Source organism: Chiloscyllium plagiosum, unplaced genomic scaffold, assembly GCF_037043375.1.
Source record: "Chiloscyllium plagiosum isolate Xiang-an unplaced genomic scaffold, Cpla_swu_hap1 HiC_scaffold_43, whole genome shotgun sequence".
Taxonomy (NCBI): domain Eukaryota; kingdom Metazoa; phylum Chordata; class Chondrichthyes; order Orectolobiformes; family Hemiscylliidae; genus Chiloscyllium; species Chiloscyllium plagiosum.
The window spans coordinates 25,091,539-25,107,659 of NW_028270181.1; positions in this window are offsets into that span (position 1 = coordinate 25,091,539).

Below are 16,121 nucleotides of genomic sequence, written 5' to 3' on the forward strand. Positions count from 1 at the left end.
GTACATTAGGCAGAATGGACTCTTTCTATGCCATAACCGTTCTACAGTCAGACCTCAGTGAAATGTCTGCCAGGTTCTAAAAGGAGCAAACATAAAATGGCACAAACACTAATCCTACATTATCTACTCTGCTCTAACTACAGATATGGTGCCTGAGGCTGTGAGGAATACAAACATGACCTTTTGCTTTAGAAAGTTATAAACCAAGCAATTGCAGCCTAACCTCAATAATGGGCCAATTATTGGAAAGAATTCTGACCACAGTGTAAAGCAACATTTAGAAAGATTGGATTAGCTGGTATTGCTCTTCTTGTAAACAAGGAGACTGAGGAGAGAATTGATTGAGGTGTATGGAATTATGAGGGGCCTAGATGAAGTAGATTGGAAAACCCTATTTCTATGAGCAGATAACCAGAGGGTGCAGGTTAGAAGGACGGAGGGGATTTAAGGAGAACTGTTTCCATCCAGGGGATGGTGTGGATCTAGAACACATTGCCTGAAAGGATGGTAGGGGCACAAATTTCTCATTTCATTCAAAAGATACTTGCATACGCACTTGACATATTGCAAACTACTGGGCTGTAGGTGGTGGTGTCACTACCTCTGAGCCAGAAGGTCTAGGTACAAGTCCCATCTCAGGCTGTGACACAGAGGTGTGTCATGATACATCCAAACAGTTTGACTTTTTAAAAATCATTAGGGTTTATGAGTCAAGACTTAAAGTGGGAATAGGCTGGACATCTCTGTTCAGGGCTCCTGCTGTGGTTCTATGATTAAATAGGAGAATCCCTCCCAAATCTCTTCAGAAAGGGAGGGATATTCCCTTTTCCTTACTGATCAAATGGCATCCTCACGTTTCAAAGATAAAACTCATAAAAGCTCTGGCTATCTCTGGAATTTTATATCAACTCCAATGAACTCTTCAATGTACAGTTATCCAAAGCCAATTTTAAACTGCATTGCGTTTTCTTTTAACGTTACGTAAAAGAAATCAGCTGAGATTTTAATTCCTGACAGAGTGGATAAGAGACCACTAAAAAACATTTGACAGCATCCTTGCCCCTTCCCCACTCTTCAGCATAAGGAAGAGAATGTTTTAATTTCCTGGCCTCATTATAACCTTTTCATAACTCTGAAAAGAAATCCAAACTGCTCAGTGGACATTGAGTTCTCCAATTTCAAATAACCTCCCCTCCCGTCTCCTAACTCCCTTTCCAGCCCCTCCCCCTCCCTTCCATTCCTCCTACTGACCCTTCCTTCCAGCTTCCAACTGGATTTATTCCTCCCATCAACCAACCAGATCGTACCCTCTACCTGTGTTCACCTATCACGATCTCACCACTCTGCCCCTCGCCCCACCCAAAACCCTCATCCACACCCCTCACTTTATCTGCAGCTCCCCTTACACCCACCCCCAGTCCTGAAGAAGGTTTACACCTGAAAAGTTGACTTCTCCACCGCCTGGTGCTGCCTGGCTTGCTGTGTTCTTCCAAGTTCCTGCTTGTCTACAGTGGTCTAGTGCTGGATTTAAGATGCTACCTTCTTGGATGAATGCCGCTCCAACAATGTTCAAGAAGCTGAACAGTCCAGGACAAAGTACCTCATCTGCTACCTGCAACATGCATATCCTCTACCAGTGATGCACAACCTAGGGTGCTATCTACAACCTAGGAACTAGAATAGGTCATTCAGCCCCTCAAGCCTGTTCCACCATTCAAAGAGGCCATGGATGTGGACTAACTCCATATACCTGCCTTTGGCCTATATCCCTTTATACCTTTGCTTAACAAAACTTCATTGATCTCAGATCTAACGTTAACAACTGATCCTGCATCCACTGCCATTTATGGAAGAGAGTTCTAAACATCTGCCACCCTTGGTGTGTAAGAGGCCCACTATGACACAGAGTAATAGAATCATAGAGATGTACAGCATGGAAACAGACCCTTCAGTCCAACCCGTCCATGCCGACCAGATATACTAACCTAATCTAGTCCCACATGCCAGCACCCGGCCCATATCCCTTCAAACCCTTCCTATTCATAAATCCATCCAGATGCCTCTTAAATGTTGTAATTGTACCAGCCTCCACCACTTCCTCTGGCAGCTCATTCCATGTATGCACCACCCTCTGGGTAAAAATGTTGCCCCTTAGGTCTCTTTTATATCTTTCCCAGTCACCCTAAACCTATGCCCTCTAGTACTGGACTCCCCCACTCCAGGGAAAATACCTTGTCTATTTATCCTATCCATGCCCCTCATAATTTTATAAACCTCTATGAGGTCCCCCTCAGCCTTCAACTCTCCAGGGAAAAAAGCCTCAGCCTCTCCCTATAGCTCAAATCCTCCAGCCCTGGCAACATCCTTGTAAATCTTTACCGAACCCTTTCAAATTTCACTCCGTCTTTCTGATAGAAAGGAGACCAGAATCGCACGCAATATTCCAACAGTGGCCTAACCAATGTCCTGTACAGCCGCAACATGACCTCCCAACTCCTGTAATCAATACTCTGACCAATAAAGGAAAGCATACCAAACACCTTCACTATCCTATCTATCTGCGACTCTACTTTCAAGGAACTATGAACCTGCACCCCAAGGTCTCTTTGTTCAGCAACACTCCCTAGGACCTTACCATTAAGTGTATAAATCCTGCGAAGATTTGCTTTTCCAAAATGCAGCATCTCACACTTATCTAAATTAAACTCCATCTGCCACTCTGCCCATTGGCCCACCTGATCAAACTCCCATTGAAATCTGACAAGGTTCCTTTCACAGCACTTTCCAAACCCGTAAGCTAGAAGGACACGAGAACACCACCACCTGCAAGTTCCCCTCCAAGCCACTCACCATCCTGACTTGGAAATATATCACTGTTCCCTCAGTGACCCCATAGGAACAGTCCCTGGTTGTTAGTAAATGCCCAAGATTGGGGTCAGGAAGGCAACCCATCAAATGGTGTATGAATGAGGAGAGTCTCAAGCTTTCTTTCTGCTCCAGCTCCTCCATCACCACAAAGCTAAAGCAAAAATCTGAACTTCTAACTCTGTGCCTCTGTGAGCTGAATACGTTTGCTGCAAGGTTCGACATGGATGAACGCAAGACAAATCTCAGCTCAGGATTGGCATTACAGTAGCCATTGGACCCAAGGGCCATAATTGTAGCTGGCCTGCACACATAGTAATAGGACCCTGCTGTCTTCAGCAGGTTAAAGTTACAACATGGGGAGAGGCAGCAAGACAGGAGGGAGGGAGGAAATTACTGTACTGATGCTGCGTTTCCGCTGGGGCAGAATCTGAGAGAAATGTTGCTGTTTTCTAGTACAAAGCAGCTCTGTTTACCTCTTGAACTTTCACACTCTTTACTTTAATGCCCGGATTCTGCATACTGTAGTTCCTGGTTTTCTCCAGCAAGTACTAATTCTTGCTTCGCCCATCTCCTGCTAACTCCCAAATACTAAAATTATCAGATTTTGTATTTTCCCAGCTGCAGACAATCTGCAAATATATTTTCTTTATTTTGGAGCACAAGTTTGCTGACGGCTTCTTCGTTGACCCTGCATTCTCCCTTAATCTTTTCAATCTTCACAGTTACCTGCATTACCCAGTCTTAACTTTTCACCGAGGTCCCTGTAAGAAAATGTTCGTCCAATCCTGATAAAGTAACTCGATCCACACCCAGCAACGTACTCGCTGTGACAGTCATTAATGAAGCCAAGCCCTATCCTAGCACTTCAGTACATTTTCACTATTTTTCTCAAAATTGCAACCATTTTAAAAGAGCGGTGAAACACCCACCCTCACAGCATTGTGGCTCTATCTACAGAAAATGGACTGCAGCAACTCAAGAAGTCAGCTCACATTCTCAGAGCAATTAAGTCTGGGCAATAAATGCTGGCCCAGGTCCCATGAATGATTTTTTAAAAAAAAGATAAATCAGAAATATAGTTCAGATGGAACCCTGTCTCTGGGCCAGGAACATCGCAGGTTGGTAGAAAGCGAGGACGGCATATGCTGGAGATCAGAGGCGAGAGTGTGGTATTGGAAAAGCACAGCAGGTCAGGCAGCATCCGAAGAGCAGGAGAATCGACGTTTCGGGCATAAGCCCTTCATCAGGATTGAGTCATCAGACATTCCTGATGAAGGACTTGCGCCCGGAATGTCGACTCTCCTGCTCCTCGGATGCTGCCTGACCGGCTGTGCTTTTCCAGCGTCACAGATCTCAGGTTGGTCCCTATCCTTTTCTGGGGAAGGAATGAGAAAGATCAGCGAATGGCTCTTACCCTCAAACATGTCCTTTGCAGACATTTAGCTATCATCATGTGAATATTATCTGGATCCACATTATTATTATACCCTTCAGTTTGAGAATGTGTATAGGGTATAAGCAGGCAGAGAAAGAGTTAAGTTCTGAGTTTTGTGAAATGAGAGGTTCAGCTGAGCATGACAGATCAAGATGTAGTTTGTGAAAAAAGAGGTTCAGCTTAGCATGAAGCAGATCAGGTAAGAACTTACAGTTAACAATGGGGTGCTAGGGGCAAGGGTAATCGGTTAACAAGGAGGAAAAGCAGTCATTATGTAGAGCCATTTAACAATATTGGAAGCATTCAGTGTGTGAGGTCAGTTAATAAGGTGAAAAGTATTCATTATGTGAAGTCAGTTATTCATTGTGTAACAGCAGATGGCTTAATCTTTACTGTTGATGCTCACTGATTGTAATGGTCACCCAATCAATATGTATGTTGCCTTATCTGGATGTTCCTCCCTGTAAAATGACTATATAGTTCATTCAGAAGCTGCTGTTCCAGAGAAGACCGTGAACTCATGTCTCTGTTACATGGGCGATCGTTCTCTCTCCCTCTAGGGCCTGGAATAAAGATGAAGGAGGTAAAACTACTCTGTGTTTCTGAGCGCTTTGCTACGACTGAAGGGGGAATGTGATAACAATAAGTTGAGTTCATTGAGGATCTAACTGTTTGCAAATCGGTGGCCCATCCTGAGGGAAGGTCCACTCCTTGTTGTGGGCCAATCTGAAGGTAACCCAAACATGGATGGCACCAAGATCAGGAGATTGGATGGTTCATAAAACATAGAACAATACAGTACAGTACAGGCCCTTTGGTCCTCGATATTATGCCAACTTTTTATCCTATTCTAAGACCAAACTAACCTACATATGTGCCAATCCAACAGTCACTCAAATGTCCCTAATCTACTACCACCACTGGCAATGCATTCCACACACCCACCACTCTCTGTGTAAAGAACCTACTTCTGACATCTTCCTTGTAATCAAGAAAGATAAGTCCCCATGGCTGGACCAGACACACCATGGGAAGCGAGAAATGAGACAGCCACACCCCAGGTGATACTCCCCACAATCCCACTCCCCATGGAATCAGCACCGGAGGATCCAAAAGTTCCCCCTCATTGTTAAATGTCAGTCACACAAATATATAAATTAGGAGCTGGAGTAGGCTACTTGGCCCCTTCAGCTTTCCCCTTTCCAGGTAGGCAGACATGCCCTTTGAGAAGAACTCTGACTGGACTCATCTGTATCCATCTGATGCTATCACCATACAGTCACAGAGTCAGAGAGGTTTACAGGATGGATACAGGCCAACCTCATCTATGCCAACCAGGCTTCTTAATAGTGGCTCAGTGGTTAGCACTGCAGCCTCACAGTGCCAGGGACCCGGATTTGATTCCAGCCTCGGGTGTCTATCTGTGTGGAGTTTGCACATTCTCCCAACGTCTGCGCGAGTTTCCTCCGGGTGCTCCGGTTTCCCCCCACAATCCAAAGAAGTGCTGTTCAGGTGGATTGGGCATGCTAAATGGTCCATGGTGCTAGGTGCATTAGTCAGAGGGAGATGGGTCTGGGTGGGTTGCTGTTCGAAGGGCTTGTTGGGCCGAAGGGCCTGTTTTCACACTGTAGGGAATCTAATAAATAAATAAATCTAAAAAAACTAGTCATATTTGCATGCATTTGGCCCATATCCCTCTAAACCTTTCCTATTCATATATCCATCCAGATGCCTCTTAAATGTTGCAATTGTACCAGCCTCCACAACTTCCTCTGGCAGCTCATTCCATATATGCACCACCCTCTGGAGTAAAAAAGTTGCCTTTTAGGTCTCTTTTATATCTTTCCCTGTTCAGTGTACCTATTCAAATGTCTTCTAAATGTTGTAATTGTATTCACCTTTACATTTCCTCTAGCCGCTCATATGCACAACCCTCTATATGTAAAAATTAAACCTTTTCTAGCTTTGATCTATCAGATTTTGTATTTTCCCAGCTACAAACAATCTGCAAATATGTTTTCTTTATTTTGGAGAACAAGGTTACTGACAGCTTCTTCGTTGACCCTGCATTCTCCCTTAATCTTTTCAATCTTCACAGTTACCTGCATTACCCAGTCTTAACCTTTCACTGAGGTTCCTGTAGGAAAAGGTTTGTCCAATCCTGATAATGTAGCTCGACCCACACCCAGCAACATACTCGCCTTGACAGTCATTACTGCAGCCAAGCCCTATCCTGGCACTTCAGTACAGAAAAAGAGTTTAAAAAAATCACAGAACACCAGGTTACAGTTCAACAGATTTATTTACAGTTCAACCACCTGAAAGCTAGTGCTTCCAAATAAACCTGTTGGACTGCAACCTGGTATTGTGTGATTTTTAACTTTGTACACCCCAGTCCAACACAGCAACCTCCAAATGTGGAAAAAAAGACCTTGGCTATTCACCTTATCCATGCCCCTCATGACTTAACAGACCTCTAGAAGGTCACCCCTCAGCCTCCTATGCTCCAGGGAAAGAAGTCCCAGCCTATCCAGCCTCTTCCTTTAATTCAAACCTTCCAGTCTTGGTAACATCCTTGTAAACCTTCCTAGCACCCTTTCTAATTTGATAACATCTTTCCCATGCAGAATTATCTGCAATACACCAAATGTGGCCTTACCAATGTCTTCTACAGCTGTGACATGACGTCCCAACTCCTGTACCCAATGCTCTGACTGAAGGAAAGCACGCCAAATGCCTTTTTCACCACCCTGTCTACCTGTGACGCCACTTTCAAAGAACAATGTACCTGCACCCTTACGTGTTCTCTCTGTTCAAGAACACTCTCCAGGGCCCTACCATTAACTGTGTAAATCCTGGTCTGGCTTGTTTTACCAAAATGCAACACCTCACACTTATCTGAATTAAACTCCAGCATTACATAAAGTTTTCTTATCAGTCTCATTGATATCAGACCAATATCAGTAATGAAATAATTTATTGCCAGTCTATTTATGATATTATTTCATACATAACAGCTGTTAATAGTTGTTATTGGTAATTAACTTTAATCAATTAAGTGATTCATGCAATTGTAGGGGTGTTTGTTTTAATATAATCTGCTTTTAAGCTTGTTCACATTTTTACGAGTTTGAGAGTGCAAGCTGCTGTTTGTCTGTCATTTCTGGCCTCCAGTGTTGTCAAGTTTCTCCTTAAAAAACAAGTTTGACAACTCCAACCAGAATGTAATGAATGGATTTGTCCAGGTGTCCCACAATACGAAGCAGTCAAATCATTATGAACACAAACCCGTACCATTGCAAAAATAGTGCCAATATTTTTTGGGAAACAAGTTACAACAGCTTTTAATACTAACCTATGCTGTCTCTAATCCTATTCAGCCCCTTAAGCGTACAATACTTCCCCGATCTTTTGTAAATGTGCTCAGCCTCTCTCTCTCCCTCTCTCTTTCGCGCTCTCTGTCTCTGGGAATGCAAAGCTGCTCTCTTCCTCTCTCTCACTGGATGGTAAGCGGGTCTCTGCCTTTGGCCATTCTAGTCTCCTTTGAAGGTCCAAGTGGGTCCAGAGAGAGGGCTGCATGTGAATAATGTTTTTAAATACTTTTTTATGATTTTGGAACTTTTTCTAATTCTGGTCAGTGAGGGAAACTCAGCGTCAGTCATTTGGATGGCATGCTGCTGTTTGTTTCTTTGCGTAGCCAGAAGCGGTGCCTTTCTGTTTGGACCCTCCTTTGTTTGCTGAATAGGTTGTTGGGGGTATGTCTACCCAGGAAAGCTGTTGCTTTTTACATTATGCTAATATCAGTAGCACCTGACTGCTATGTTTCCATTGTGCCTGGTGTGTGAGTTTTTGTGACTTCAGAGTTTTACTTGTCAATGTACCCAGCATCCTTACTGTTTGGCCAAGTTAGCAGTCTATCGTGTTCTGAACAAGATTCCGTTGTAATCCGAGTTAACAATCTTCGCTGTCCACTACACCTCCAATTTTGGTGTCATCTGAAAACTTACCAACTATACCTCTTATGCTCACATCCAAATCATTTATATAAATGATGAAAAGTAGTGGACCCAGCACCAATCCTTGTGGCACTCCACTGGTCACAGGCCTTCAGTCTGAAAAACAACCCTCCACCACCACCTTCTGTCTTCTACCTTTGAGCCAATTCTCTAGCCAAATGGCTAGTTCTCCCTGTATTCCATGAGATCTAACATTGCTCACCAGTCTCCCATGGGGAACCTTTTCAAATGCCTTACTGAAGTCCATATAGATCACATCTACCGCTCTGCACTCATCAAGCTGCTTTTTACTTCTTTAAAAAACTGAATCAAGTTTGTGAGACATGATTCCCCACGCACAAAGCCATGCTGACTATCCCTAATCAGTCCTTGCCTTTCCAGATACATGTACATCCTGTCCCTCAGGATTCCCTCCAACAACTTGCCCACCATCGACATCAACTCACTGGTCTATAGTTCCCTGGCTTGTCCTTAACACCTTTCTTAAACAGTGGCACCACGTTAGCCAACCTCCAGTCTTCCGGCACCTCACCTGTGACTATCAATTTTACAAATATCCCAGTAAGAGGCCCAGCAAATCACTTCCCTAGCTTCTCACAGAGTTCAAGGGTAGATCTGATCAGGTCCTGGGGATTTATCCACTTTTATGCAGTTCAAGATATCCAACACTTCCTCCTCAGTAATATGGACATTTTTCAAGATGTCACCATCCACTTCCCTACATTCTATATCTTCCATGTCCTTTTCCACAGTAAATACTGATGCAAAATACTCATTTAGTATTTCCCCCACCTCCAGCGGATCCACACAAAGGTTGCCTTGCTGATCTGTAAGGGGCCCTATTCTCTCTCTCTAGTTACCCTTCTGTCCTTAATGTATTTATAAAAACCCTTTGGATTATCCTAAACTCTATTTGCCAAAGCTATCTCATATCCCCTTTTTGCCCTCCTTATTTCTCTCTTAAGTACACTCCTACTGCCTTTATACTCTTCAAAAGGATTCACTCGATCTATCCTGTGTATATCTGACATACGCTTCCTTCTTTTCCTTAACCAAACCCTCAATTTCTTTAGTCATCCAGCATTCCCTATACCTACCAGCCTTTCCTTTCACCCTCACAGGAATATACTTTCTGTGGATTCTCGTTATCTCATTTCTGAAGGCTTCCCATTTTCCAGCCATCCCATTACCTGCGAACATCTTCCTCCCAATCAGCTTTTGAAAGGTTTTGCCTAATACTGACAAAATTGGCCTTTCTCCAATTTAGAACGTCAACTTTTAGATCTGGTCTATCCTGTTCCATCACTATTCTAAAATTAATAGAATTATGGTCACTGCCTCAAAGTGCTCCCCCACTGACACCTTAGTCACCTGCCCTGCCTTATCTCCCAAGAGTAGGTCAAGTTTTGCACCTTCTCAAGTAGGTACATCCACATACTGAATCAGAAAATTTTCTTGAACACACTTAACAAATTCCTCTCCAACTAAACCCTTAACACTATGGCAGTCCCAATCTATGTTTGGAAAGTTAAAATCCCCTACCATCACCACCCTATTATTCTTACAGATAACTGGGATCTCCTTACAAATTTGTTTCTCAATTTCCCTCTGACTATTAGGCGGTCTATAATACAATTATAATATAATATTTCTCACTTCCACCCAAATAACTTCCCTGGAATATCCTCCCCCAGTATAGCTGTAATGTTATCCCTTATCAAAAACGCCACTCCCCCTCCCCTCTTGCCTCCCTTTCTGTCCTTCCTGTAGCATTTGTATCCTGGACCATTAAGCTGTCAGTCCTGTCCATCCCCGAGTCATGTTTTTGTAATTGCTATGATATCCCAGTCCCACGTTCCTAAACATGTCCTGAGTTCATCTGCCTTCCCTGTTAGGCCTCTTGCATTGGAGTAAATGCAGTTTAATTTATCAGTCCTACCTTGTTCTCTGCTTTGTCCCTACCTGCCCTGACTGTTTGACTCGCCTTTGTTCTCAACTGTACCGGTCTCAGATTGATCTCTTTCCTCACTATCTCCTCACTGTACCTGCCCTTCCTATAACTGCCATCCATCACATTCCCTTACTCTTGTACATTCCTCATTGCCTCCGTCTCTCCAACCGATCCATTCGATCTGATAGGATTTGCAACCAGAGGCATTTATTGCAGATATAATCCACAGTAACCCATAAACTCTCCCTAAACTCCCACATCCGACAAAAAGAGCATAACATTCTACTAAAGGCCACTTTTGCTTCTTTCAATCTACAGACCCAGAAAATAGCACTGTCTTATTGCTCTATACAACACTGCTCCAGGTTAAATTAATACATATGACTTATATTTTAAGTTTAATCAAGAGACATATCTCAATAAAACTTTTAATCAAGAAAGAACCCACTCTATTCACTATTGCAGACTTACTGTAAGGTCACGCTTAAAACATCCATTTATCTGTTTCTGTGCTGTGACCTCTCCCAAACAGGTTCCTCCAAGACTAGTTGTGAATTTCACTGTTTGTTAATTTTTCCAGACGCACTCCGATGTCCAGTGATACTGAATTCAAACAGCAAAGGCAGTAACTGTGCAGGTTCACTGCTCTGTCAGTTCATAGAGATGTACAGCACAGAAACAGACCCTTAGGTCCACTCTTCCATGCTGACCAGATATCCTAACTTAGTCCAGTCCCATTTGCCAGCACTTGGCCCATTTCCCTCCAAACCCTTCTTATTCATATACCCATCCAGATATCTTTTAAATGCAGTAATTGTACCAGCCTCATCCACTCACTCACTCACTCTCACACACACAGGTTGCATTTCACCCTTCGGCAACTGGTTGTGTGGAGTTTGCATGTTTTCCTCATATCCACGTGGGTTTCCTCTGGGTGTTCTGGTTTCCTCACACAGTCCAAAAGATGTGCAGGTTAGGTAGATTGGCGATGCTAAATTGCCCCATAGTGCCCAGGGGTGTGTAGTTTAGGTGATTTAGTCATGGAAAATGTAGGATTATAGGGAAGAAGGTTGGAGAAGGTGTGTGGGGCGGGGGGAGGGAGTAGTCCTGGGTGAGATGCTCTTTGGTGCAGACCTGATGTTGGTGCAGACCTGATGCTTTGCCAACATAGTTTTTACAACTTGTACTTATTAGAGTCCTTTATGACAACGAAGGAGGGCATTTGGCTTTTTGAATGCATGTCAGCTGTCCAAAGAGCCATTCATTATCCCCCATCCTATCATTAAATTGCCAATTTATAAAGTATTACCATGTATTTCCAGCAGATGGATATATTTATAATAGGGGGACATAGGTGGGAAGGTGGGGGAGGAACAGAAAGATCTATTGATGGGTCTGGATGGGATGAAGGATCTTGTGGAGTACAGACATTGGCATGGACAGTTTCATCAGGATAGATGTTGCTTTCCTTTAGTGGTCAGAGCATTGAGTATAGGAGTTGGGAGGTCATGTTACGGCTGTACAGGACATTGGTTAGGCCAACTTTGAAGTATTGTGTGCAATCCTGGTCTCCCTCCTATCGGATGGATGTGAAACTTGAAAGGGTTCAGAAACGATTTACAAGGATGGTGCCAGGTTGGAGGATTTGACCTAATGGGGGAGGTTGAATAGGCTGAGGCTGTTTTTCCTGGAGTGTCGAAGGCTGAGGAGTGACATCATAGAGGTTTATAAAATCAAGAGGGGCATGGATAAGGTAAATAGACAAGGCCTTTTTCCTGGGGTGGGTAAGTCCAGAACTAGAGGGCATAGGTTTAGGATGAAGGGGGAAACATTTAAAAAGGACCTAAGGGGCAATTTTTTCACTCAGAGGGTGTGCGTGTATGGAATGAGCTGCCAGAGGAAGTGGTGGCGGGCTGGTACGACATTTAAAAAGCACCTGGATGATTATATGAAGGAAGGGTTTAGAGAGATACAGACCAAGTGCTGGCAGATGGGATTAGATTAGGTTAGGATATCTGGTCAGCATGGACAGGTTGGACCAAAAGGTCTGTTCCGTGCTGAACATATCGATGACTCTATTTCTGATGATTTGGCCTTTATAATTAAATGTGGTGGCATGAACTGAAGGCAAGGGACAGATTAGATTACTTACAGTGTGGAAACAGGCCCTTTGGCCCAACAGGTCCACACCAACCCGCTGAAGCACAACCCACCCCCCTACATTTACCCTTTCACCTAACACTACGGGCAATTTAGCATGGCCAATTCACCTAACCTGCACATCTTTGGACTGTGGGAGGAAACCAGAGCGCCCGGTGCAAACCCACACAGACACGGGGAGAATGTGCAAACTCCACACAGAGAGTCGCTTGAGGTGGGAATTGAACCCAGGTCTCTGGCGCTGTGAGGCAGCAGTGCTAACCACTGTGCCACTGTGCCACCCACTGGTTGAATCAAAGACCTTTCATCAGACCACAAGTCTTGTGGTAGTCTGAGTTTGTACCCATCCTTCAGAGTCAGTGGTCAGTCTTTCTGCTGATATTTAACTCAAGAGTAAGATTTGAGGAAGGATCACAGAAATTAGCCAGACTGTTAAGTGACAGGACAGGTCAATATTTTCATAGGGAACTGCAAATTCCTACAAATGGGGTGGGAAAAATAATCGCAAGTACTCCACTAACGGCTTTGAAATAACTCTAGTGATTGTGCGATAAACAGATTGAGAAATCTCAGTCAACACAATTTTAAATCCAGTGTAAAGGTGCAATGTGCAAAGCAATAGAATGTTCTGCTTATCTAAATTGTATGAAGTCTGGGAAACAGAGGAACAAACTGTACAATGCACTGGTTTGACCACACCTTGAATACAGCGCATCATTTGAGAGGCCAAATGTTCAGAGAACGATTGAAGTTCTCCTGACAATACACAAAAGAGCTGCAGGCATTATCCCCCATGTCAAGGGTCTGAACTATGAGATAAGGCTGGAGAATGCTTGGGCTTCTCACTCTGTAGAGGAAACATCCAATTGAAGTAGCTAAGATAATAACTGGTGTACAAAAGTAAATCCAAAATATTGCGTTGATTTTGAGAGTAAGTCAAAAGGGCCCAGATTCAGTCTAGTAAGTGACAACTTTAGAGCTTATATCAGAAAAGGAAAGCTTAAAATAGCACAGAATCCTTACTGTACAGAAAGAGGCCATTCAACCCACCGAGTCTGCACCGGCCCTCCAAGAAGATCACACTTATCCCCATGTCCCTGCATTTACCATGCACCTACACATTCCTGGATACTGTAGGGCAATTTACCATGGCTAATTGACTTAACCTGCACATCTTTGAACTGTGGGGGGTGGGGGTGGTGGAATCAGAGCATCCAGCAGAAACCCACACAGACACAGGGAGAACATGAAAATTCCACACAGTCACCCAAGGCTGGAATCAAACCCAGTCCCTGGTGCTGTGAGGCTGTCGTGCTAACCACTGTACCACCCCTAAGAAACAATCATGTACTATTCATAAGGTGCTGCACATCAGAAATGTTTAAGATACTGTAATGGGGAATATGCAAATGACTGTAATAGGGAATGTCTAGGAAGCTGTAATGTGGAATGTTTGGATGCTGTGATGGAAAATGTAGAGATGTCTGTAATTGGGAATGTAAATGAGGCTACAATCGGAAATGTATGAGTGGGGATTCTAAAGAATGATATAGTGGGGTCTGTAAGGGGGTGCTAGGAAATTTGTAGAGTGCTACAGTGAGGATTGTATAGGGTACTGTATACAGGGAAACATGGTGCCATAATGGGAATTGTACAGCATGCTATAATGTGGAACATGTAACATAATGGGGAATGTGTAGCATTCTGTAATAGGGAACGTGTACCATGCTGTAATGGGGAACATGTGATGGAGAATGAGGTACCCCTTTCTTTCCCACATTTTCTCATCTCGGTCATAACGTCCTTGCCACTCCCACTCACCAGTTAACCCATGCCAGCTGCACTATAGTTTAACCTTTAATTATTTGTATACATATGGCAGAGGAGTTGCTGATTTTGGCATTAAGGGGATCAGCTAGAGTAGAGGGAAGATGCTGAACTTGTCATATATTTTATGTGCCCTCTGTTGAAAGCACACCAGCGGGGGCATGCAATATCCCACCCATTGAAGAAAGTGAGGAAGGTGTGTGGCTTGCAGGGGAACTAGTAGCCAGTGGCATTCCCATGCATCTACTGTACTTGCTCTTCTAGTTAGTAGAGGTCACAGGTTTTGAAGATGCTGCTGAAGGAGCCTTGTTAAATTGCTGTAGATGATAGACAGATTGTAGATGGTACACATGACTGACACAGTGTATCATTTGTGGGTGGGATGTCAAACAAATGAGCTGCTTTGTCCTGGATGGAAATCAACCTTCTATGTTGTTAGAGATGCCCTCATCCAGGCAACTTGAGAGTATTCCTTTACACCCCTGACTTGTGCCTTGTCAATGGTGGACAGGCTTTGGGGAGTCAGGACATGAGTTATTTAAATGATGAAATCCATTCTCAGTAAACTGTAAAAACATGTCCTTGAAGATACATTCAGTTCCAAAGATACGACATTTGAAGATTTCAAAATGTTACTAACATTCAATTCTGCCTAACAACAGGAAAAGGGCTTATTGCTAGGTTTTTAATAGGTCACCTAGGATAGTGCAGAGGTCATTGAAGAAATGTTCAAAGGTTACAGGCAGAGAGTGAAAATGAACAGTCTGTGATTGGATTCTGCAGTTAGTTGTATTGCCAGGAAAGCAGCAGAACTACACAGATTCTATGTTGGAACTCAGTGAGAAGTCAAGAACAGGTAGATCACTCTCTACTGTTAGAACTCAGTCAGATATTCTAAGAATTAGTAGGCAGCTAAAGTATTGGAGTGAGGACATAAAAGACATTCTCGGGAGCTGAGAAAGCTGAGTATGTTGGTGGAAACTGTGAAGGGCTTATAAGAAGCCTGATGGTATTCATATTTCAGTGTAGTTCAGAGGTTAGTAGGGGAAAAGCTCACAGGCAACATCTCCTTAATGCAATAAACAAGGTTAGAGCTCAGGGTGGGGACCAGGGGCAGCTTAGCTTGCTGAGACTAGATGTTGGTGAAAAGCCAGAGCCTTGCTTAAGATCGAACACTGGAGTTGAGTTTTAGAACCAAGGTGAGCTGAGACCCTGGAGAGAGACTGACTGGAACAGGAGCAGTCACTGGGATAGAATGAATCTTAAGTTGGAGTTCCAAAACCAGACTGGCAAAAGTGTAGAATTCTGATCCCTTGTGAAGGTTAACAAGTTTTGATGACCTAGTGTGTAACTAATGTCTGGGGAGGGGAATTGTTGACAAATCTGTGGGATTTAAAGATTTTATGGCTGTTCTAATGTTGTGAAGTCTTTTATTAAAAAACAATGCAAACTTTTTTTCCCTAATTCACAATGTGGGGAAGCATTTATTTCCCATCCCTAATTGTCCACAGGGCAATTAAGTCATCCACATTGCTGTAGATCTGGATGTGGCACAGGTAGGTCAGATCAAGGGTAGCAGATTTTCTTCCCTTAAGAACATTAGTGAACCAAATGGGTTTTCTTGACCACAGACAACCGTTTCACAGACATCACTTGACTCTTAATTCCAGATTTTTATTGAATTCAAATTACACGGTCTGCAATGGCAGGATGCAAACTCAGGCCAACAGAACCTGGATCTCTGGATTAATAGTCTAGCGATAATACCACTGAAGCATTGCCTTCCCATGGTGATTTATTAAGTCCCCTGGATCTCGCTTACTCGTCTTTTCGAAATAGCTTTTCTACTAGTTCCGGGCCAGAT